The 26660-nt window shown below is 36.7% G+C and overlaps 1 non-coding gene across 1 annotated transcript; it reads right to left on the reverse strand.

Moving 5' to 3' along the window:
* Positions 1-20771: 20771 nt before the first annotated feature.
* On the reverse strand, positions 20772-20878 carry LOC143611959 (small nucleolar RNA R71). The gene has a single exon (XR_013149870.1). It is a non-coding gene; the product is annotated as a small nucleolar RNA R71 (small nucleolar RNA).
* Positions 20879-26660: the final 5782 nt, after the last annotated feature.

Here is a 26660-nt window from a genome sequence, read left to right on the forward strand (position 1 = left end):
CCCCCGTTATTAAGGTATGTTGGTGGAATAAAAACTTCATTAATGTTAGATGTTGACAAACTTTCATACTTTGAGCTACTAGATTATGCAAAGGAGTGTGGTTCATACAAATCTAAAGATGGTCTTTGGATGTATTGCAAGACTCCTGGTGACGGTGTTTAAAACTATTAGTTAATGATGACGAGTCTTTGAGGTGTTGTCTTTGATTGGTTCTAGTTCCAGGTTTGCACAAGGTATGGTTTTATACGTTCAAACTAATAAGTTAAGGAACCCACAACCAATACTAGTAGCCCTCAAGCCCAACCCATTATCTCTCCAGCCCAACCCAACCAAAAGCTTGCTTGAGCCCTAGTTTAGAGGTTAAAAGGTACTCCAAGCTTACATCTAGAAAACAAGTTCCACCGGTTAAGGATACATGTACAAGTCTTTAGGGTCTGCCGGTAAAAGTCCAATGCTGAATTCTACCGGTGAATGAGTAATTTGGTAGGATAGGTTTTTGGGTAGGTTTGGTGATAGATATAGGGTTTTTGTGGTGGGTTTTGTTTTTGTTTTTTTTTTGGAATTTTTGAAAATATATTACCTATCTTTGTATGCAGCATTTCGTCAAATCTCGAATAAAATTCTGAAGACAAGTTCTAATCCGCAAGAAGTACCCGACTCACTCAAAAGTATCCAATATATGAGTATTTTTTTGAATATCTGCATGAAGACGTAATTCTCACAAACAAAAGGATTTGATGAAAACGCCATATTTTTCATAAAGTTAATCTCAATATTACAAACCATATTTTTAGTTTTATCACATTTTTGAGTAGATTAATCTTGCTCAAATGTTTCCCGTTGTTTCTTAGTTCCTGGTTTGTCAAAAATATTTAAAAAGCTTAAGGTTTTGTTGCTGTAAAAATTCAAAAAATTTGTTAAAAAATTTCGCTTTTTAGACTTAGTCTGGCCAAGTGTAAATCCCCTCCGCACACTTAGATCTCGCATTGTCCTCAATGTGAAAAGATTTAAAATAAATGGAAAAGAGGCAATAAAAGAATTTAACTTCAATAGGAGCCGAGACGAAGTTTTTGGCATTTGTTGTCTCTGTAGACTGTTTGGAAGTTCTAACACTTAAAATAAATCCTACCTGCAATAAATTTACAAACACAACCACAAACATAATACACAAAACATATAAAGACACAACATAAGTATGGGTATATAATTTACCCATACTACCCTACAAGCGGGCATCCTACATAATAATAACGTCTTAAATCATCCGTAGAAGCAACGGAAATAAACATTGTTCGACACAAACATAATAAACACACCAATAAAATACAACTCCAAGCATTCGAAGGTCCTCCGGGTAGACACTCATTTGGATGGAATTGGGACCCTTTATGGGCTGTCCGGATCCATAGTGAATGTCAAGCAATACACAAATCGCACCTCGTATGGATCATGGGAGACCACCTCAACCATTCTCATCCTTGAGTAGTACTGAAGGTCTAATGGTAAAGGTTCCGACCCGGGTGTCCCTCGTGTGTCTACATGATATTTTTCATAAAGCATAACAATCCATCCACCACCAAATAGAGGCACCCCTACCCCGGCCCGCGCATTCTTAACAAGTAAATAACAAAGAAGATAAGTGATGTTATAGTGCCTTCTTGTCTTGATACAATATAGTACCCCACGTGTATAAGAGGTTCACCAGTGCTCTACCGGTGTCGGGTTTTGTGATTCTGTTTCCTAATAGGTGGTGGATTTATCTCATCAAAGGATCTTCTAGTTCAATGCTTTTTGAAAAGCTTGGACTGCAGTTATCTCTTTTGTGAGGTGTTAGTTTCTCCCAAACACATTTCCTCATTCGCCCAGCATACGTACTTGGTTGTCCTATTTCATCCGGGAAGCTATGGTGGGATCCTAACCACACATTGCTATTGATTTCTTCCTCTGTGTAGATACCAATATTGATTCCATAGTGTAACAACTCGGATTTTTCCACTTAATATTTTTATCCATTATATGTTCGGAATTTTTTATCAATAAAATATCGCATTATTTGAGTTATTATTATTTTATTTTTATTTGTTATTATATTTATTTAATATATATAAATTAACTTTGAAACATATACAATTTTAACCCTAAACTATACTGTAACCCATTTTTGTATCCTTACCTAAACTAGAGGGACCAAACAAAAAATCTGGCAATAAATAAATTATCTAACCGATTAACCTAGAAACTCGGCTACCCGTACCCGTATCCATGAACTGTTTACGCAAAATCGGACCCAATTAGCTAGCTTGAGCCGTAATATTCGATGCAAACTTGGAATTGATCTTTTGAATTCAATAATCTTAGCTATTCGGCCTCACTGACGCTCGTAATCAGGAAACCATGATCAAATTGATTCGAATGGATGATTATATGAACCACCTTTAGTATTATTGGGTAATATATCTTAGAGATCATTATAATCCCATTAATCTTTCCCACACCATCTCACCATCATCGGTTATCAAAACCCCAATATTAATTAGATTAACTCTGCTTGATTATACATGTTCTTCATCGCGTTTCTGGCTGACATTAGTTTGATCAATTAACCATATATTGAACGTTGTAAGAGGTTATATGTACCAGTGCGTCTTTGTTCCAATTTCATTAACCCCAAGGTTAATCGGCCAAATGATAAACATGTTGGCCGATTGATCTTGCTAAGGTTTGATTATGAACTGGTTTTTTGTGTCTACTGGTTATATATTTTTGTTTCTAGTTATAACTTGTGTAGCCACTGGCTCAGCTGGCCAGTGCATTATGGTTAATACATTAAACCGTTGAGGGGCGGGGTTCGAAACCCCCAGCCTCTTTTTTTGTAAACCTTTCTTTTATTATTAATTAATGATATTAAACCATTTAAATTACATATATATATATTAAATATAATATTTAATCAGCATTTTATGCAAAACGGACATATTAACTAGTTGTTTTTTCGAACATTGGGTAAAACTATATATATATATATATATAATGAATATCATTACAGAACCCTTAAATTATTTAAGAACTTGAAAGAGCCCTTGAAATTTAATGTTTTTTATAAAAAGTTTTGTATGCTAGTGTTATTTGAGTGTAGTTTTATCATTTTTTATATCTATATTTACGATTACAATCTTGAAAATTAGTTTTTATACATATTTACGTTGTTTTAACACATATGTTAATTTGTTAGTACATAAATTTTACATATATGTAAACTTGTGATTAATATATGTAATCAAAAAGTTATATATAAAATATGATAACACTACTCTTAAATAATGTTGATATATACAAAAAATTAAAAAAATGTTTGGTTGTTAAGGGTTCATAAGAGTTCTTAACTTTTTTAGAGTTCTTAAATGATACCAACCCTATATATATATATATATATATATATATAATAGTTATTAAAAATTGATAAAGGTTTTTATAATAAAGATTTTAATAAGGTTTTAATTAAAATACATAATATAATCAGGTTAATTAACATATTAAAATATAATTATAAGTATTTTATAAAAGATTTTATTTTATATAAGTGTTATTATTTGTTATTAATTACAATATTAATTTAAAAGAAATCTTTATTAATAATAAAATGTAATAAATTATTTTATACACACAATACCCGTTCATACATAAATTCTCTTTTAGTTATCTATAAACTCGTAGTATTTCTCCGATTGTCACTTTTGCTTAAGATTTGTTCTTCCTAATATTCTCCAAGCGTGACTCTAAGTATTTCTTTTCTTATCCTATTCCAATCCCCGCTTATCGATAAGGTGAGTATTCACTCCCCTATTACTTATTTTAGACGTTTTGGGTATATATATGTATCGTATTATATTTATCTATTATTTACTATTCACGTTAGCAAACTGTTAACCTTGTGTGCATATCAATTATTTGCCTAACTTGGTATATGTTTATTTACGTAATTGTCCACATTCGGATAGATCCATCATAATCATAGTAATAGTGTGATCATACGACCGTCGTAGTAGCCAATGCCCACTTTGCAAGGCAACGGTTTTACGGACACTCATTAATTGCTCATTGGCTAAATTGTTTATCTCACAGGAACAGTTTTGAGTTTTTTGATATTATATTGTATCTTAAACTAACTAGTGTTTTACTCACTCAACCTTTTGTTGAGAAAACTATTTTATTTTATACGTGAGGTTATCGTTTGAATTGATTCTTGATTGGTGAAGATTTAGGATTGCTTATGTTAGAAGAAACATTATCACGATAATAAATCAAGACTTACTTTAAACTTGGAATTTTGAATTATATTGTTGCTTTATTTTTAATTTTATGTACTTGGTCGTTTGGATTTATTTGATTAATTAATTAAATTTAAAAGATATCGTCACTTCTTAATTGTTGCATGATAGTACCTTGAGAGTCGTGAACAATCAGTTCACGCCCTGACATTTCCGCCTTAGTTTGGGGTGTGACAGATTGGTATCAGAGCCGAAGGTTTAAGACATGTCGATAGTGGTGCCTTAGTAACATGCTTAAGAGCCTCATACATGCTTATCTACTTGCCTTATGTTTTCAATTTATTTGTTTACAACTTTCTTTGATATTATTTAATTATTGTTTATTATTATATTGTCATGCACACACACAACTCCGAGGCTATGCCTCAACTTCAAAATATTTTTCTTAATTAATTTAAATCGAACAGATTTCCTTTGTTTTTGGGCAATTTCTTAAGAAATCCCTAGTGTTGTTTTTACTCTTTCACCTTAGGGCTAGGTTGTGTGACAAGTCTTGTAGTAACAAGAAGGGGGAGAGAACTGCCAGTCGGGCCTTGGAAAACCAGTTCCAAGAACCCAAGGTAAAACGTTATTCCTTACATGAGGGATAACCTGACCACAATACTCGATCTAATTGGTCAAAACGGGACACAGCTGTCATACGACCGACACCCTAGGCTGTAAAACGTAATCGCATTAGCGGTTGCAATTTTATTTAAACCGAATTCACGGTGGTTTGTGGATAAATTCGGTTTTTTCCGATTATTGTGTTTTGTTATTTTAAATGGTTAATTGGGTGAAAAATCCATAGAACCCAAGGGCACTCCTACTATCCATTTCTCAATTTGTTTTTGTGTTTTTGTTGGAGTAATCACACGTGGTGATTCACAAGATACTCTAACTACCCACATTTTTGTTTCATTAGTTCGTTATTTAGTTGGTACAGTTAAAATGCTATGGAACGCTCAGAGGTCGTCCAACACTATTGTATTGATAATTCGGTAATTAGTTTGTACAGTTAAAATGCCATGTAATGCTCATGGGCCGTCCAATTCAGTTATTTTTAATTCATTAATTTGTTGGGCCATTTAAAGTGCCATGTAACGCTCATGGGAGACCCAACTCACAAATGATGTTATGTTATTTAGCTGGGCCAATAAAATGCCATGGAAAGCTCATGGGAAGCCCAACTCGCAAAATTATTTTAGTATGCTGACAAGTCGGGAAAATAAAATATCATGGAAGGCTCATGGGATGCCCAACTGACCAAAGAAAATTTGTTTATTCATTTACTCGATTTCAGTTAAAAAAATTATGATTTGACTTATTCACTTACTTCATTATATTTTGATCCTCATGATACGACACAAATCCCACATTTAGAAAGGAAAGATTATTATAAGTTATCTAAACAATTAACATTTTATTATTGAAATGGTTTTCTCAACTTATCCTCTACCTTATAAATCTTTATATTTGGTCATCGTAGAATGTCTTCCCAAAGTAACCACCGTCGTTCTCAACATCAATCATCTAGTTCTCATGAACATCGTGTGGCCACTTGTATAGCCAAGGAGATAGCTAATGTGATCCCTAGGATAGACCCCAAATTCTAAACATCAATGCAACCGGTCCAACCTTTTCCACTAATCCCTCGGCTGGTAACTGCGAACCATCTACCTCCACTCATCCTCACAACAAGATACGTAAGTGTAAGGCCCCGGTCCCGGTGCCCTACTTTGATGTTGGATTTTCATAAACACAGTTCTAAATATCAGAGTTAATTAAAACTTTTCACGGAATATAAAACTTCAAACATATATCACATAATCATTCCAATCTTTCCAAAATAAACAAACTTTTGTCTTTAAACATAATATAAAAAGTCATATCAAAACATCACAACATTCTTCTAAAGATGCCAGCCTCTTCAGTCCAATGCCATGTGTCTTCATTCAAGCGAACTGCCTTAGCCTATTCACCTACTTGCATACTAAAAGTCAGCTACGCTGAGTGAGTTCTGGTTAATCAGGAAACATAAATACATTCACATACTTACATATATACGTATCCGAAGATACATATTACAAACTTAACATGTCTATCTTTCTTTCATTCATGGACTACGTGTCTAAATGAGTAAAACCACAAGTTCTTCCCACTAACGATGCTCGGGTTGTTGTACGATTTCTGAAAACGTTATTTTCATGATTCGGTACTCCAAAAGCTTTAATCAGCGACAGAGGTACTCACTTCTGCAATACCTTAATGGATAAAATCTTAGCATGATATGGAGTTCACCACCGATTGGCAACACCATATCACCCGCAGACCAGTGGGCAAGTAGAAGTTTCAAATCGAGGGATAAAAAGGATCCTCGAAAGAACTATTGGGATGAATTTCAAAATGGGTAGAAAAATTATATGACGATTTGTGGGCCCTTGGACAGCCTACAAAACCCTCATAGGAACAACACCCTTCAAGAAAGTTATGACGAAAGCAATGAGACTTTTTTAAAGGCCACCGTAGGATCTGAAGAAAATTACACCGTATGGCAGTTTTAAGCCACCGTAGAGCATTTGAAAGCCACCATAAGCTACGGTGGACCTGACGAGTAAAATCATAACAGCTTTATAACTTTTCATCCTAGAGCGACCTATAGGCGATTTTGTGGTGGAAGAACATTATTGTGAGTGTGGTAATCATTAGAGACTCGATTTTGATTCATATTCAAATTTTAATCGAAGGGATGATGAACCGAATCATGCTCGGCTAAATTCTTTCGCGTTTTCCCTCGGATTGTAAGGTGTATTTATGAATGTTTGATTGAATGTTTATGCAATTTTTGAGATAATAGTTTGATCTTATTTATTTAATTATTATGGTGTTTATGAATTGATTGATAGATTGTTAGTTTATTGAGCTCGTTTTCTAAACCGTCAGTTCTTGGTGTTTTAAGAAATCGAGATTAATCGGGAGGGATTCGAGGTTGGATAAACTAATTGGTTTTTGAAATAACCTTGCGTTATATAATCCAAGTACTTGATCTTCAATTATCTCAATCGTTTACATAAACACGAACTTTATCTATTGTTCATCTTAGTTTAAGCATTAACTTTGACATTCATAGAAACCTGAAACCGAGGGAAGGCATATTTTCTCATATTGATTTAAAACTCGTTAAATTGTTTTTAATTCTCTTTGTTAATCAAATCAATCAACCAAATACTTGAATTTATTTTCTACTTTTAGTTTAATATAGTTAAATCACAAGGCTACTTAGTAACACATTTTCCACAAACTCTCTGTGTTCGACACCCGCTTACCGCTATCTAATTTGTTGTAATTGGTTTATTTTTTAGTGAGTCTTCGACCTCACGTTAAATTTTGGCGTCGTTGTCGGGGAGTAGTGCGCAACGTGTGTTAGCTTTTGTAGTTTTGTTTGTTATTTTCGGGTTTACGCTGGTTGTGTTAGTGGGCAGGTACTTACAGGTGTATGCATACTACAGGCTCTAACAGGTCATCACCACTAGTTATCAATCCTGAGATTGAACGAACACTTCTAATAAACCAAGTCCTAGTTAGGGAGAACAAGCTTCTTGGTTCTTCAACTGCATTGAACAGCACCATGGATTCACCAATTCCCACTTCGGGTCAAACATTGCCATCTACACCTCTACCAATTTCACCTCCACCGATCACTACTACCATACCTACTACATCAAGTGAATTGAAACCAACACACACAACCAAACCCATAGCTTCTCATTTCACCTACTCAACATCATCAACATTGCTGCCTATTACCAACCTTTTCTTTACCTTTGGTGCATCATCATCTCAACAAAACCAACAACCAACCTTTCGACAACCACAATCAAGTTACCAATATCAGCCACCACCTTTATTGCAATATTCAAGAACACAAGGTGATGGTTATGGGTATGGGTTTGACAGTGAGTTTGAAGGGTATGAAGTGGAAGGTTACTACACGGGGGGTGATGGAAGTCAAAGGGTTAATCAAGGAAATTTTGCTTATGCACAAGGGCAACAAACGGAACCGGTGCAAGAACTTAATAGACAACCACCGCTGGTTATCCAACAACAAGTTCAACCGCAGTCGGTTATTCAACAACAACAAGATCAAAGGCAACTGGTTATTCAACAACAACAAGCTCCACAACAAGTGTATCCACAATGGAAACAACAAGATCAACCATTTCAACAACAAATGCCCCAACCAGAGTTTCAAAAATTTGCACTTCCAACGCCCGTTTATAGGCAAATGGGTCAACCAAGAGTACCAATGGGGTGTACCAAGAAGGCATGAAAGAGAGATTGTAAGGGGGTTGAAGCCCATTTCCAACTGATAATTACTAATAACCCTTCTCCGGTAGTTATTTCTCACAATCCATGAGGGAGGACATTTGAGGTGAGAACAAATTCCCTCCAAAGTCTACCAAAGTATAAGGGTTTAGCAACGAAGGAACCTTACTTTCACTTGGAATAATATGACTCAATTTGCAACACGATTGGGGGTCAAGGGTTTTCGTCGGATGAGGTTAAGTTGGTCTTATTTCAACTTTCTTTGGAAGATAAGGCAAAGAGACGGTTTTACACATTACCTTCAGCATCCATTTATACTTGGTCCAAGATGCAACAACGATTCTTGGAAGAATTTTACACTGCTCAAAAGACCAATGATGCAATAAGGAGTTTGAGAACTTTCCAACAACAATCGGGTGAGATGTTTCATGAAGCATTTGAGCGGTTTAACATGATGATTAAGAATTGTCCTCATCGTGGAATTGCTCTTTGGGAATTGTTGAATTCTTTTCTTGAGGGGTTAAGTATGGAAGATGAACGGGATTTGAGGTCAATCACAAATGGTACATTTGGTACTAATTATGAACAAGATGATTGGGTATATTTGGAACAAATGGCGGTTATATCAAAGAGAAAGGGTCAAACCGGAAGAAGAGCAAGGTCGGCAATTGGAAGACCACAAGTACAAGCCGTTGAAGGAGTGGTACAAACTACTAATCAGGTAATCGATGTTTGTACAAATTGTAATGAGTTGGGTCATGCTTCGGAGGTGTGTACGCTAGGTCAAGTACAAGTGGAGGAGGTGAATGCACTTCATGGGGGAGGTGGTAGGAATTAGAATATGAACTCCAACACTTACCACCCCGGATTGAGAAATCATCAGAATTTTCGTTATGGAAATCCGGCTACTCAATCCAACCCGAATTTTCAAGGAAATTATGTTACTCGCCAGCAGTATAATAATCAAGGTAATTTTCATGGCGGGAATAGTCAAGGGTTTCAAGGTCAACAGGTTGGTGGTCAAAGTGGGTAAACGGGTCAAAGTTCATCAAGTGTAAATGAAGTCATGGACATGTTGAAGATGATGCAACAAGACATGCAACGGAGAAATCAACTCGATGAAGTTCGAATGCAAAAGGATGAAGTCCGAGACAAAGCCATCCAATCATTGACCACTCAAATGGGTCAACTTGCAACCGATGTGGCTAATTTGAAGAAAAACAGCTCGAGCTTAAAGTAGGGGAAAACGTGCATATCAACGCGGTAAGTCTTTTACCTAATTTTGGAATTTCTAGTGTTCATGTTGATCCAACACCACAGCTTGTTGAGGGGATGGTGGAGAATATTAGTGATGAGATTGAAAATGAGGGTAATTATGAAACAATTTTTCAAAATAACTTTGAAATAAAACCGAATGAAACATCTTTTTGTGAAAATTGTTCTTGTGATAAATGTTTAAATGATAAATTAACCAAAATAAGGGATTGTGTTGATAATAATACTGTCCCGAGTAAACTTCAAGACCTAGGAGTGCCCCTCTTATCAATCCAAATTAGTGAATTTAAAACTGATCGGACACTGCTATATCTTGGAGCTTGTGTTAGTATCATGCCATGTAGTTTATATGATCAGTATGAGTTCGGTCCGCTACAAAAAGTAAACACCACCATGGTTTTAACGGATCAAACCCATACTCTTCCTCGGGGCATGATATATAATGTGATGGTACATGTGGAGGATTTATGTTACCCAGTTGACTTTCTAGTAATTGATTTTGCTAAAAATGTAACTAACACGCAACTCACGGTCATATTGGGTAGACCCTTCCTTGCCACTTCACTTGCGGTGATTGATTGTGCTAAGGCGAATTTTGTTAACAAGTGTGTATCCTTGAGCAAGGATCACACGAAAGTGGAGTGTTTTGTGATTGACATGTCAGTTGAGAAGAAAGAAGTTGAACATCAACAGAGTGAGAATGTGGCAGAAAAAGGTGGCCGACCAAGGAAGAGGAAAGTGAGACTTCCACCTACCCTAAATGACAGGGTGCAGGACGAGGATGTTCGGGCCCGACCCTGGTTTGCTGGAAGACTGACAACAGTTGCTTGAAAAAGAGCTTGCTTATAACAAGAAAGCTGCACGGGAGTGGGACAGTCACCCACCTTGAATGTCATAAAAGTTTCAAAAAGGTGGTAATTATACATTTTTGTAATTTTTATTTTTATTTTGCTTTTATAATTTCTATTTTGTTTGTTATTAATGTTATTTTAAGCATACCATCTTAGCAAAAACCAAGTGTGGGAAAATTCTTATGAATTTCTCTTCGACACTGTGTTGGGGACAACAAGGGTTTTTCATGGGGGTAGGGTTATTTTCATGTTTAAAAACAAATTGCATATAAAATAAAAAACAAAAAAATAAAAAATAAAAAAATTGTGCCATAACCATACATTGGGGACAATGTATCCCAACCCAAGTGTGGGGATGTGAAGAAATTTTTCAAAAATTTCAAGATTAAAAATTTTCCAACTTAGGTGTGTGGTTCAAAAGATGTGTTGAGATAAAGGTCCATTTTCATGGTCATAATTCTCGTGTGTGAGTATTGCCAAGTTTTAAACGAAATGGTAATAGATTTTCAGCCAAGAGTGACATGTTTTTGGTTATTTATTTCGCGTAACATGCTAGTAACAAATTTGGGGTGGAACTTTATACCACGGGTTTTCATGGTTGGCAATATTTGAAGATAGCAGTGTGACCCTTCTTGATAGAACTTGTGTAATGAATGTGTTCCGAGACCTTAGCTTGGCATTAATACAAAAATGATAGAGGCATTTAGGTATAGCCTCGTCTGGATGAGTGTGAGTGTGGGTTTTGTGGGTTGGACTTCATACATTATACATATGAGCGTGGTTAACGAGAGGGGCGGGGGGTTGGTTCCTTTAGAAAACATTTCTTGGACTTATTGGTTTTTTTCCAATCAACCCCGTTGTTGCAATTGTGAGACGATCTGGCTTAGTAGGTTATTTCTTGTAATTGTATTATCATTTGGAAATTGAGTTGGGTATTTGGTATGATATTTATTAGAATGCTGTTAATGTTAAAAAAAAGAAGAATAAAAGAAAAGAAAAAAAAATATATATTGTTAGAGATTCGATGTTCAAGGTATTATGTAAAGAAAAAAAAATAAAAAGGAAAAAAAAGTTAGTTAGTGATGTATATAGTTATTCTATTTTATTTTCATGTTTTCTTAGAATGTAAGTAACAAGCCGGATAGGATCGCTTGAGCTACTTTCAATATTCCCATTCCATACCCGAACACTTGGCCCCATTATAAATCATAATAAGCCTTCTTGATTTGTGTGAGTGTCTATGCATTCATAGGTAGAGGTTCGATAGTTACACAAGCTTATTATAGTAGATTGGCACACGTGCATTTGGGTGGACTACCGCATCATGCTAGCTCTGAGAAAAGTATTGAGTGGAAAGTTCAATAGGGGTTGTTGCGTGAAAGAAAAACAGGAAACGTGTTAGTTTTGGTTGAATTTCTAGATTTGATTAATAAATGCGGTAATAGTGCAAATACGAAACATGTGGGAATAGGGTATGACTTGGGACCTTAATCGAGATGCGTTTTGTTGAATGAGTTAATGTCTAACATTGAAAGATTGAGTATCTTGAGGATAAGCAAAGGGTAAGTGTAGGAATGATTGGACCACCCGTAAGTGATTTAAGACCGTTAATAATCATGCATTTGATTAGTTTATTTTGTGGAATTAGTTGACTATGTTTACTTGTATAATTGCAGTTAGGAGAAGTTAGATGATGGAATTAGGAGAATGTGGGTGAAAACGGTGAAGAAAACGGACTTGGAACGAGAAAGGTATGACGAAAACAAGGAGGCTTTGTTAAAAGCCACCGTAGCTAACGATAGCCACCATAAGCTACGGGGGGATCTGAAGAAAATTACACCGTATGGCAGTTTTAAGCCATCGTAGGGCATTTGGAAGCCACCGTAAGCTACGGTACGGTGTCCACCGTAGCTTACGGTGGACCTGACGAGTACAATCGTAACTGCTTTATAACTTGTATTTTGGGACGGCTTTTGACATTCTTATCGTATCTTTTCATCCTAGAGCGACCTAGAGGCGATTTTGTTGTGGAAGAACATTTTTGTGAGTGGGGTAATCATTAGAGACTCAATTTTGATTCATATGCAAACTTTAATGGAAGGGATGATGAACCGAATCATGCTCGGCTAAATTCTTTCGTGTTTTCCCTTGGATTGTAAGGTTTATTTATGAATGTTTGATTGAATGTTTATGCAATTTCTAAGATAATAGTTTGATCTTATTGATTTTATTATTATGGTGTTCATGAATTGATTGATAGATTGTTAGTATAATGAGTTCGTTTTCTAAACAGTCAGTTCTTAGTGTTTTAAGCAATCGAGATTAATTTGGAGGGATTCGGGGTTGGATAAACTAATTGGTTTTTGAGATTACCTTGCGTTATATAAACCAAGTACTTGATCTTCAATTATCTCAATCGTTTACATAAACACGAACTTTATCTATTATTCATCTCAGTTTAAACATTAACTTTGACATTCATAGAAACCTGAAACCGAAGGAATACATATTTTCTCATATTGATTTAAAACTCGTTAAATTGTTTTTAATTCTCTTTGTTAATCAAATCAACCATCCAAATGCTTGAATTTATTTTCTGCATTTATTTTAATATAGTTAAATCACAGGGCTACTTAATAACACATTTTCCACAAACTCTCTGTGTTCGACACCCACTTACCGCTATCTATTTAGTTGTAATCGGTTTATTTTTGAGTGAGTTTTTGACCTCATGTCAAATTTGTAAAAAGAATACCTTGATAAATTATTCAAGATAAAACATGGATCCTTATATTATACTTAGAAATGATGAGATATAAGCTATGATCCATTTCTCTAGTTTTGATAATTCTGAAATAACATCGTTAACACGATTGCTTAGGTTATCATGCTAGTTAAAGAAATCATATGATAATGAAATGTGTAATTGTAACCTAATTAAATCAACCAATGGGGGTTGTGTGACTAAACTATAACCACCCGAAGTTGTTAGAATTGGTATATGAGAAATCGAAGTCGATCCTAATCTTTCTACTTTATTAACCTATTTGCCTACTTAAATTGACATTCTCGTGGTAGTATGAGATTAAGAAAGGATGGACTTGAAAATATGCATGCTACTTTCTTTTATGTCATTGAATATGTTCACTTATAAATAAGAGGCTTATATATTATTAGGGCAAGTTTATCACATGTTTTTACTTATTAATCATCAAGGAAGAATGTAGTGGATTCTTGATCTTAGATGGTAACCTTCATATAATTGAATTACTCATTTTGTATTTCTCTTCTTGTCACCTACATATTATATATAAATATTTCTATTTTTTAAAAAGTTAAAAATCAACCCCAAAATGATTAAAAGTCTCCGATTAAAGTAAAACAAAGATTCAATATTGGAAACATTTGTGTCCACGGATCGATACTTGGTCCTTACCAATATTATTCTACATATACAGTAGTTACACTTGCATATTTTTTGTGTGTTTAGTCTTAGTATAAATCACTTTTATAAATTTAAAACACGATCTTGTGCGAAAACTAAATCTCCCATACTATTTTATAACCGCACGCACACGCACATCATTAATGCTTACCAACTCGTCAACCCTCTCGCGTAAACACATTAACTCCCTAACTACTTCTATAGGAACCTTTCCTTGCCTTCCATAACTTGGCATCCATCCTCTGCTCTCAATGGTAATATCTTGGTAGAAATGTGTGAAACGGGGTATGTTAAAAGAATGGGAAGTGATAACCATGGTGACATAAACATGACTATGTTAGGTAAGTGTCATGAATGTCAGTTCAGAATTTTGCATCTATTGAAGAGATGAAAAATTATGACTGGGCACGGCCTATGGTCAGGGAAGACACGGCCAGGCCTTGGCATTTTTCACGATTTTTTAGTTTTTTCTCTCATATCTTAGTCGCGATTCAAACGGTCGGTTAAATGTGTGCAAATGTTATCCTTAAAACATAATTAAAATTCATTCCATTAAAAAGTCCAAAAATTATGTTACTTGTCACACCCCGACTAGATAATGTGGAAACATAATACGGGAATGTAACAGACACCTCTATCATCAACCACATTGTTTGTAAAGAAAATTAACCAACTAATTTACATCATGTTACATTGTTTTGTACTAAGTTTAAAAAGTAGGTGAAATACACATAACTGGTTTTTCAGGCCGTTTATTCTGTAATAGTATATTTGCGTCTATCTACACTGCATTAGCCTCGATCTCTAGCATAAAGTCCCTATGTACATTATTCCAACTTCGGCTGCCCTGAAATACATGTTAAAGCGGGTCAACTACAAAGAGTTGGTGAGTTTCATAAGTTTGTACGAGATTAGTATACGTAATTGTTGTATTCAGTATATTTGTATGTATATGATGTAATTATACTAAGCCACAAGTGAATTCTTGACAAGCTATACCACGTGGCCTCCACTGCCCACGCACTCCTCGTGGCCTCAACAGCCACATACCCCAAAAGGTACTATGTCTAACACCACAAAAGGTTACAAAAGGTTCGCATGGTCATGTTCAATTGTAAAACATGTCCCGGCATACCCCACCGGCACTATCAGTTGGGTTTGTCAAACAAATAATACTATTCACATGCCTTCGGCTGTAGTTAATCACTCGTGTGAGGGGGCTTTCAAGTGTTAGCATTTATATAATTCACATAATAATTTCCAAATAAATAGGTATATATAAACATGCTTTCCACCCCAAATGTTCAAAAAACAGTTTAAAAAGCGGGGTCATGAAACTCGCTTTATTGTAGTATCGAACAAGTAACACGTGCGGTATATACTACGTTTCGATTATAGCTCGTATCCTATAATCAGTATTGCAATATTAATATTAGTACAGTCTTTAAACTAAATTAGGTTGTATATCTTGTTTGGGTATGGTTGTCATGCCCAGAACATATCAGTAGTCTTAGATTGTGACTTTGTACGATATTTAATAATCAAAATGGGTTTTGGCTCAGTTTCACTGTTTTCCGTGCCTGGCCAAGTTGGTCGTTTACGCATTTCGAAAATAGGTAAGATCACAAAACTTGTGTAAACATATTGTTTGATAAAATGATTCTATTTATAAAAGAAAATTATGGTTCCGGGACCTGGACTGATCGCATGGTTCGTTTCTGTTTTCACCGGGTGTAATTGTACAATATGCGTACAACTCACCTGAATCGTTCGGAAATCTCGTAAAAAGCTCGTTTTTATCAAATTCATTCAAAACTATGATATTTTACCACTTTTGACATTTTAACGTACCAGTCAGTTCGTTAAACATAACACTGTTGGTTTTGTCAAAACATATATAATCTAAATCTTTAAATTAATATAACTATTTACATAAATATATAAAAACTATGGGAATTTTTGTACTAACAGATTAAAATATGCAGAATTTTATAAAAATAGTTCCAGAATATCTACACTTATTTATTTATTTATTTATAAAAATTCATTTTATGTGTTATAATTACCCGATAATCCATGTTAAATTTCCAGAACTTAACACCTTGCTAAAATACATTTTTGTGCATAATTCAGCTATTAAACTCGATTAAAACAAAATGTACAAACCATATTTAATCTTCTCCAATTGATCTAAAGGTTTCTGTGTGAACTTACAATAAAATTTCAAAGTTCTCCACAAAATTTCAAAATTTTACAAGCAGTTTAGCTATTTTCTATAATAAATCGCTAATAAATGGTAATAAAATCGTCAAATCTTCTCCGTTTATTGAAAAATTATCAAATTTGGACAAGTACTCTATTATATGGTCCCTAATGACCCTGAAAATTTTCATAGGCTAAAAATATCACATCACAATCTAATCCTAAACAACCCATAAACGGGTAATCGGTTATTACCATTGCGGTTTTTCGAGAGTTTTGGTCGCTTTCTCTCCTCTTCGGGTTCTTGGTTCTCAAGTTAGTATATCCACAGGTCATATAACAAAAAATCAAGCATCCAAAATCAAACAACAAGCCTTGTAATTTAGGGTTCCGGTTAAGGTTTGAAATCGAATTTTCAAACCGTAAAAACGTTCTAATGCGTGTTTTTCGCCAAAAAAACAATATGTTTCTAATTTTAATCATGTCTAAGATCAAAATATATTTTTAGATCTTCTTAAGGGATTTTAGATTGTTAAACATGGTTTATACTAATCAAATCATGTTTTTATGATTATAACAAGCTAAAAACATGATTAAAACTCATTAATTTTGGATCATACCTTAAGGTTTTTGCTAGGAAAATTTTAGAACACAGATGCTATAATTTTTGGTATAAGTTAAAATGTGAAAAGGGTTAAGGAAATGAGATATTTTAACCAAAATATCTATGGGGGGAGGGTTCCCCATGCCTTGTGGCCGCCCTATGTGGGGTCCCTTGGGCCCTCATTTGGCCCACTAAGCCTCGTTTTGCATGCCGAAAGTCAAATCTCGATTCCAAATTTAGTTCGAGCTTGGTTTTTCGCGAGAAAAATAGTTCAAGTTTGATAAACAGCGCAAAAATGAATGTTTTCGGCCAATTTTTGTAAATTAAGAAAACCGTACTGACTTATTGTAAAAATCTAAATAATTTCACGGATTGCTTAAAACATCTTATATAAGTGTTATATAAGTCTTTTTTGGCTTGACTAATGATACAATGCTTGTTTTGGTATTAACAATTGCGTTTAAGTTCACAAGGTATTGTTAAACGAAACTCTTTTTGTTTAAATGGTTTCATACGTATTGTGGTATTAATGTCAATATTTTAGTCACTATAATATGTATCACTTATATATAACCACCAGTATATATACGGGCCATAATCGATATCGATCGGTTAATCGTTTAATCGCTAAGAAATAACCGATTAATTGTTTACTCATTACGTAGTGAATAAGGTGTACCTCGTTTTGTCACGAATATCACATTACTTGTCCTAAAAACACATAATATAAAATTACATAAAAATAAATAAAAAACAATTAATCGGGTTAAGCCCGATAAATCCTAACAACTATTCCTTAGCACAATTCCTTGAACCATCAACAAGCATATCAGAAAATATCGAAGAAAGGGTCTCCAAAATTTCCTTAGGAGAGGTTTCCGCCAAAACCGCCATCTCCACCAAAAGGTGGTGATGGTGGTCGCGAGTGAAAGAACCCTATTTGAATGGTCTGAATTTGAATTTTCTTGTTAATGTCACGAAGCTCAGCTTTCATTTCCCCCACCGTTTCCATCAGAGCTAGGACTCGTTGTTCATTGAGAACGAGCACGTCCGTGAGCTCTTTCGTCATTTCCTGGAGTTGGAGAATCATCTCCAAGTTCATGAGCTTTTTCTTAGGTGGAGTGGTGGCAGGGCTTCCAGTATTAGAGTGTTCCATCGGTATGATTGGAGGCTGAAAGATTCAGAGAAAAGTGGCTAGAAGCTGTGCAAAATACTCAATGAGGTGATGCCCGTTTATAAACTGCCATGTCATCTCAAAACGGTCGTGCCTTGCTAGGCACGGGCCATGTTGACAAGTTTTCTCTTAAACGTGATAGTCTGAGTTGGAAACGGTGCCAGAAACTATCATTGCAAGGAATTTATACCGGGCATGGCCGTTTAGTGTAGGGCACGGTCATTCCTTCACATATATATATATATATATATATATATATATATATATATATATATATATATATATATATATATATATATATTGTTAGAGTCGATAGATTGACTCCAGATTTTGTCATTTTATTCACTGAATGTAGGTGAAGTACCTCTATTGCGGTTTCTATGGGTTCTCCCAAGTAAGGTTTAAGTCTATGAACATTTACCTTAAAGTTGTGTCCATCCTTTTGTTTAAGTTCAACGGCCCCATAATCAAAAACTTCCTTAACCGTAAAAGGACCGAACCATCTAAATTTCAGTTTTCTAGGAAATTGACGAAGTCGAAAATGATAAAGGAGTACCTGGTCGCTTGCTTTAATATGTTTTTAATCTTTTAGTCATGCGTCATAAAGTCTTTTCATCCTTTCCTTGAAAATCCATGAGTTTTCATACGCTTGCATCCTCAATTATTCTTGTTCATGAAGTTGCATAAATATGTTTTCTCCCGAGAATTTAAAATCAAGATTGGTAGTTTTAAGTGCCCGGTATGTTTTATGCTCGAGTTTGACGGGAATATGGCATGCCTTTCCGTACACTAATTTGAATGGAGTAGTGCCTATAAGAGTTTTGTATGTAGTATGGAAAGCCCACAGAGGTTTGATGTTTAACAGTTTAAATTAACTAGTTTAGGGTGCTTAACATGTGGTTTATTGTTTGTAAATTGTAAAGCTTGTATTTTGTGATATAATTCTGCCATAGATGTAAGTTAGGTTGCATGTACCCCGTGTAGTTGATTATAGCATGAATTAGTTTCATGTCATCGTTAATTGCATAGTTCTGTTAATACTTTGTGTGTTGATTGATTGTGGTCAACGTACCATTAGGGTTTGTGTTGCTTAGATCATTATAACTAGTAGGTTCGCCACATTATAGTTGGACCTAGACCTTAGGTGTCGGCTTATCTTGCTATTATAGTTGATTTGGTTGTTCGTTGCGAGACCGCGTTGGGTTTTCCAACTGTCGACTAGGTTAGTCTGTGATTTGAGTTATTTTTTCCTTAATATAGAGTTATACCTTTTCTCCTAGGTTTGTAATATCTCGAGCCTTAGTGAGATCTATGACTTAGACATGGACCAAGTGATAAGTCATTAGGGTACTAGATAAAACAACCAATAATTAAAAGCTATCTAGACGTTGTTAGGGTTTACAGGTAAAACTGATTGTAGGACCCAGTGTCTTGACCTCACCTATGTTAGCTCATCTTTAGAACCCTAGTTTCAACCACGTGTTAGCACGCGAGTCATCTTACAGCCGTTAAATCATCCTTCCTAGGTGATTCGTTTTCCCATTATCGTTAAATCACGTTAAGTTTTCTCGTTAGTTTCGTTAAGTTAAGTTAGTTTAATTAATTAAATTAAAATAAAAATAATAAAATCAATTAAAAATCTTTCGGGACTGGACTTAGTTAGGGTTTAGTATCCGAGCCACCTATATTGTCATTGAGTTCGAGACCCGAACTTCCTTTCTCTTTGCTAAACGAGACCGGTACACTTGCCGATTGTGTGAACTAGGTTAGGTTGTTTGGTTTTAAAGCTTCATTGTGATTCATGTTTATTATATATATATATATATATATATATATATATATATATATTCTCACATCAAATTTTAGGCGCCGTGCCGGGGTCACGATTAGATGCGATTAGAGAATGACCTGAGTTAGGGACTTGCCTGTTTGCAACTTGTTTTAATTTTGTCTTTAGTTTAAATTAGTTTAGTTAGTTTTTAGTGCCTTATTTGCTAATTATTTACTTGATAATATATTTAATATTTATTATAATTGTAGTTAGTTAATGCGACGTACTTGCTCTCTAGGACCACCAGAGTTTTCAGGATTCAAAGACCCCGAGAGAGAGTTTCGTGAGAGGCGTTGTGCCCAATCTTTAGTAAGTGTTCCTTTTTATCATACTTCACTTTCTTCGTCTATTGCCATTAGGGATACGGGAGACCAGCCTCATAGGAGAGTATTTTCCGACTACGGTAAACCAACCACCACCATCCGGACTAATATCACCATACCCCCCGCTGATGGAGCCGCAAATGGGAACTGGGCGATCCCATTCCACGTCATCCAGTTGATCCGAAGTTTAAACCAGTTTCATGGGCTATCATATTAGGACCTATCTAATCACATTGAGATGTTCTTTCAGACTTGCAATACCTTCAACATCGGAAATCTTAGCAATGAGTCCATCTACCCCCGTTTGTTCCCATTCTCTCTCACTTATAAGGCCTTCAAGTGGCTAAAATATCTGCCGACCGGTTCCATCACCACTTGGGCTGGTTTGCAAGAAAAATTCATGAACAAATTTTTTCCTCCATCCAAATCTGCTAGTATCCGCAATGAAATATGTTCTTTCCAAATGAGGGCGGGTGAATCTTTTTGTGAGGCTTGGGAGAGATTCACAGACCTGCTTCTTAGTAGTCCTCATCATGGCTTGGTGACATGGATGCTTGTCGAGAAGTTATATAACGGGGCAACGCAGCACACTAGAGAGATGCTAAATCAAACGGCCAATGGGATTATGCCGAAGAACAAACTTCCTGTCGAGTGCTTTGATCTGTTCGATGACCTTGCTGCAAGCTATGAGGGGCGAGATACTAGGAACCCAACCAATACAGCCAAAGGATTGTACGAAGTGGATCCTAACACCTCACTCCAAGCTCAATTTGAATCACTAAAAAAAATGGTGTACGATCTCATGGTGAAGAGTGTTGCAAAGTGTGAGGTGTGTAGAGGCGGCCATGACATCATCGATTCTCTAGTGACCCTTAGTAAAAATCAGGAGGCAGTTGACTTCGTCAATAACACCTTTCGATATCAAAACCCCGCCTTCGGCGGTAACACTGGCTGGAGAAATCAGAATAACTTTCGGAGGCCAAACCGGCGGCTATCATCAATATCAGTGTTGTGAAAACCTATCATTTGGTTCAGGGCAGGGTAATGCCGAGTAGGGTGATAGTGGTGAGAAAAAATCCTCGTTGGAAGAGATGATGGCGGAGATTCCGAGGCGAGATGAATGTAGCCGAGCGACAAACGAAACAAATTTTGAGCATGCTGCGATGTTAAAAAACCAAGTCGCGGCTTCAGCTAATATTGAGAGACACGGGGGAGAGATCGCTAGTCAATTATTGGAGATAGTGCCAGGAAAACTATCGAGCAACACAGAGACAAATCCACGAGGATTCGCCGAAACAGTAATGACTATGAGTGGTGTAGGGGCATGTGACGCACCCGTTATTCAAGAGGTGACTGCATGAGGAGTCGTCGAGGATCCTCCGGTTGATGAAGAGGAGCAGGTAGACGAAGAGATTCAGATGGAGTCTCCGCAGGCCAAGGTGCACCAGAGGCGCAACCTAACAAGTACAGCACAAGCCGAGAAGCAATCCAAACAACCACTGAGAGTTTATAAGCCTAAGTTGCCATATCCTGGGAGACTTTAGATGGACAGAGATGAGGTGCAGAACGCCAATTTCTTAGAACTTCTTAAGCAACTTCATATAAACGTTCCATTCCTTAAGGAACTGACTCAAATGCCCAAATATGCCAAGTTCCTCAATGACATTCTCACAAATAAGCAGAAGTTAGCCAAAGTCCCTTCCGTTCCTCTCAGTGTTGGGTGCTCTACCGTATTGCAGAGCAAGTTGCCTGAAAATATGGTCGATCCTAGGAGTTTCACGATCCTTTGCATCTTAGACGACGATACGGTTAGTCAAGAGTTGGGCGACCTTGGGGACAACATTAGTCTTATGCCATAATCTGTCTTCATTAGACTAGGTCTGGGTGAACCAAGGCTCACTAGGATGAGCATTCAGCTTGTGGGTCGATCCGTGAAATATCCATGTGGGATTGTTGAGAACATGCTCGTTCGCATTGGTAAGTTCATCTTCCCGGTGCAATTCGTTACTCTTGATGAACGAGGATGATTGTGTTATGCTCATTCTAGGCAGGCCTTTTCTTGCCACCGCACATGCGTTGATCGACGTTCGCGATGGCAAACTAATCCTTCAAATTGGGGATGAGAACGTCACCTTTGACATATTAAAGTCTCTCAAACACCCCAAATCGGCTAATAATTCCCTATACTTCATTGATACGATCATGACTCATGTGGGGGAGTTTTCCGGTGACATCTGTGGAGGCTCCACCTCAGACACACATATTCTAGATAGGGAGATTCTAGAGTTTGAGATAATCACCATGACCAAACAGCCCTCTGGTGCTGACGCCCAGTCCTCCTCCATTGATTCTGATTTATCCACCGAGATCGTGTGAGTTGATCCGAAGGACAGACCTTCCGTCGAAAGTCCTCCTTCCTCATTATAACGAAAAGATCTACCCACTCATTTGGAGTACACATTTTCGGATAAGGAGAATAAGCTACCAGTGATTATTTCTTCTGCACTGACGGAGGGTGAGGAAAAGAAGTTGTTAAAGGTGCTCAAGGCGCACAAGTAGGCCATTGCTTGGAAGATTATCGGCATCAAAGGTACAATCCCCTCATTTTGCACTCATAAGATCTTCATGGAGGATGACTTCAAAACCTTTGTTCAGCCTCAGAGAAGGCTAAATCCAAAGATGCAAGTGTTGGTGAAGAAAGAGATTATCAAACTCCTTGATGCATGGATCATATTTCCCATTTCTGATAGTGCCTAGGTTAGTCTATTTCAAGTGGTTCCTAAGAAAGGTGGCATGACTGTCGTCACCAATGAAAAAAAACGAGCTCATTCCCACTTGAACTGTGACTGGTTGGAGAGTCTACATCGACTATCGCAGACTGAATGATGCCACTGGGAAAGACCACTTTCCTTTACCCTTCATTGACCAGATGCTAGAGCATTTGGTAGGTCAGCAGTACTACTCCTTCCTTGATGGTTTCTCTGGGTATTTTCAGATCCTGATAACTCCCGATGACCAGAAGAAGACCACATTCATTTTTCCTTATGGTACGTTTGCCTATAAATGTATGCCCTTCGGACTTTGCAATGCTCCAGCCACATTTCAAAAATGCATGGTGGTTATCTTTCATGACATGATTGAGGACTCCATGGAGGTTTTTATGGACGAATTTTCGGTATATAGGAGTTCTTTTGATCATTGTCTTTCCAATCTTGAAAAGATGATGTCTCGTTGTGTTAATACCAACTTAGTCCTTAACTGGGAGAAGTGCCACTTCATGGTGCGCGAAGGCATTGTTTTGGTGCATCGAATATCAAGTGCGGGGATTGAAGTAGATCGAGCGAAAATCGAAACAATCTCTAAACTTCCAACGCCTACTTCCATGAGATCTATTCGAAGCTTTTTGGGTCATTCTGGCTTCTACCATCATTTCATCGAATATATTTCTAAAATCGCGAGACCCGTGACAAAGCTTCTTGAGAAAGATTCCTCAGTTGTCTTTTCTAAATAGTGTACCGAGGCGTTTGATCTTTTAAAATACAAACTCGTTAAGCCACGATCATGGTTGCTCCCGACTGGACGTTACCATTCGAGTTGATGTGTGACGCGAGCAATTATGTAGTCGATGCCGTTCTTGGACAATAGAAGGAGAAGCACTTTCATCCGATCTACTATGCGAGCCAGACCTTAAACGGCGCCCAGCAGAACTACACCACCACTGAGAATGAGCTGTTAGCAATGGTGTTTGCATTCGATAAGTTTAGGTCCTATATTGTTTCATCCAAGACCATTGTTTACACGAATCATGCTGCTATTCGATATCTCTTCAACAAGTAGGATGCTAAGCCTCGTCTTATCCGTTGGATTCTGCTACTGCAAGAGTTTGATATAGAGATCCATGATAAAAAGGGGCCGAGAATGTAGCGACCGATCATTTGTCACTCCTAGAGAGAGCGGAAGTTGGAGATGAGGGTGTTGAGCTTGATGATCATTTTCCTACCGAGTGCTTGATGTTCGCTAAGGCACAGGATGCCGGTTACCCTTGGTTTGCCGATATCACGAATTTTCTCATTGACGGGTCTATCCCGAAAAAGATGTCTCACCAGCAAAAGAAGAAATTCTTTGCTTACATTAAGTTCTACATCTGGGATGATCCATATCTATTTTGTATCGGTGCTGATCAGCTTGTTAGGAGATGTGTAGATGCTAAGGAGGGGTGGAAGATTTTGAGCCATTATCACGAGGGACCGGCAGGAGGGCAGCACGGTGCGAGCCAAGGTATTCGATGCTGGATTTTATTGGCTATCAGTGTTTAAGGACACGCATGCATTCATCAGAGGTTGCGATCGTTGTCAGTGTATCGGTAATATCTCATCCAGAAATGAGATACCCCATGACTTTATTCAGGTTGCGAGGTCTTTGATATATCGGTCATTAATTTCATGGGACCGTTCCCGTTATCTCGTGGGAAAAAGTACACACTCGTGGCTGTTGATTATGTCTCAAAGTGGTTCGAGACCAAATTCTTGCCCACGAATGACGCCAGGGTTGTAATGAGATTTCTTAAGGCTCTATTCTCTCTGTTTGGTGTTCTGAAAGCCTTGATTAGTGATATTGGTACTCGCTTCTGCAACGCGCAGATGGAGAAGGCGTTGCAACGCTATGGGTTAACCCATCGGCTTGTGGCTGCCTACCACCCACAGACTAGTGGGCAGGTGGAAGTGAGTAACCGAGGCATTAAGCGCATTCTTGAGAAGACGTTGGCTAAACCGAAAGGATTGGTCCGACAAGCTAGATGACGCTCTATGGGCTTTTCGTACAGCGTATAAAACTTTGACTGGGTCTACACCATTTCCGATGATTTATGGGAAAGCATTCCATCTGCCCGTTGAGTTAGAGCATCGTGCCTCTTGGGCACTTCAAACAGTAAACCTCGATATTTCGACTGTGGGAGTTAATTGTTTCCATAAGATACATGAGTTAGAAGAACTCTACGATCATGCCTATGCACATTCATACAATTACAAGCTAAAGACCAAAGAGCTACATGATAGAAAGTTGAGAGGCGACAAACAGTTTAAGTGTGGGGACGCCATACTCTTGTATAATTCCTGACTAAAGTTACATCCGGGAAAATTGTGTTGCCGATGGTATGGACCATACACAGTTAAGAAAGTCTTCCCATATGGAGTAGTTGAAATCGAAGATAAGAGCGTCCACAACGGGGGCCAATCCCCATGGTCTGAACACACATGGCATACCACGGACGAAGGATGGTGCAGATGCAACCGATGTGGAGGCGGTGGTTGTGATGCATTTCCAAACCTGCAACCATACGGCGAACGAGAAAGTGGCCCTTCAGCAAAGGCCAAATTGAATAAATAATAATCTTGAACTAAAAAGGTTAAGAAATCATATGCTTACTCGTCGATTTGTAGATTAAAATTGGAACATGGATGAAGCTCCAAGTAGATATCCAGGAAATGAAAATTGGTTGGCGGCTGTGGAAGAAATGAATAAAGGAATTAAGTTAAAACATATTATGATGTATTTTTTTTCTTCTTTTTACACTTTTTTTAACTAATTTATATTATTCATCCTCCTTGTTATAGGTTTAGCAAAATTGACCCTAGATTTTTACATTATATTTTTTTTATTTCTTTTTCATCTTTTTTTAACTAAATTGAATTCATGTACCAATAGCTAGATGTTAAAAGAAATTAAACATATAATCACTTATATAAATTTTAACACACACATAACATATGCCAAAAAAAACTAAATTTCTTATATTCTTAAATGCTTTATTTTTGAATTTTGTTTTTCAAAAGGTATACTTATTTAATGTTTTTTTCTTCAAAAGTTATATTTTATAAATGTTTAGTGTATCATTTAAATATATAAGAAATATAAAAAATAAATTTCTTGTAAAAGTAATCTAATTAAATATAAATTAATTGTGAAGGTAGGTGATGATGTGGTGGTTTGTGGATGTTTGTTGTTGTGGAAGAAATTAGTGGTTTTTGAGAAAAGTTTGAAATCTGATGTAGCGTTGATGTGGTGGTTTGTTGAAGTTTATTGTTCTAGATGCTCTAAGATTAGGAGCTTCAAAGTTGATGGTCACCGTCTGAAGCACTACATCAGTGAGAGGGCGAACATGGAGGAAGGCGAGGTCTTGCGCCTTACAGCACTACTTATATAGACGTGAGAGAGGGGTCAGACTGAAGGCCCGTTAAACCAAGCGCTGTCGGGAGGCAGCTCGAGTTGTAATTTATCTGTTTTTTCCTTGTTAATAAAGATTCTCCCGATTGAAGCCGCCCGT

Source organism: Bidens hawaiensis, unplaced genomic scaffold (assembly GCF_021521415.1).
Source record: "Bidens hawaiensis isolate Kalapana, Puna unplaced genomic scaffold, B.hawaiensis_p1.1 tig00032803_1, whole genome shotgun sequence".
In the NCBI taxonomy this organism is placed as follows: domain Eukaryota; kingdom Viridiplantae; phylum Streptophyta; class Magnoliopsida; order Asterales; family Asteraceae; genus Bidens; species Bidens hawaiensis.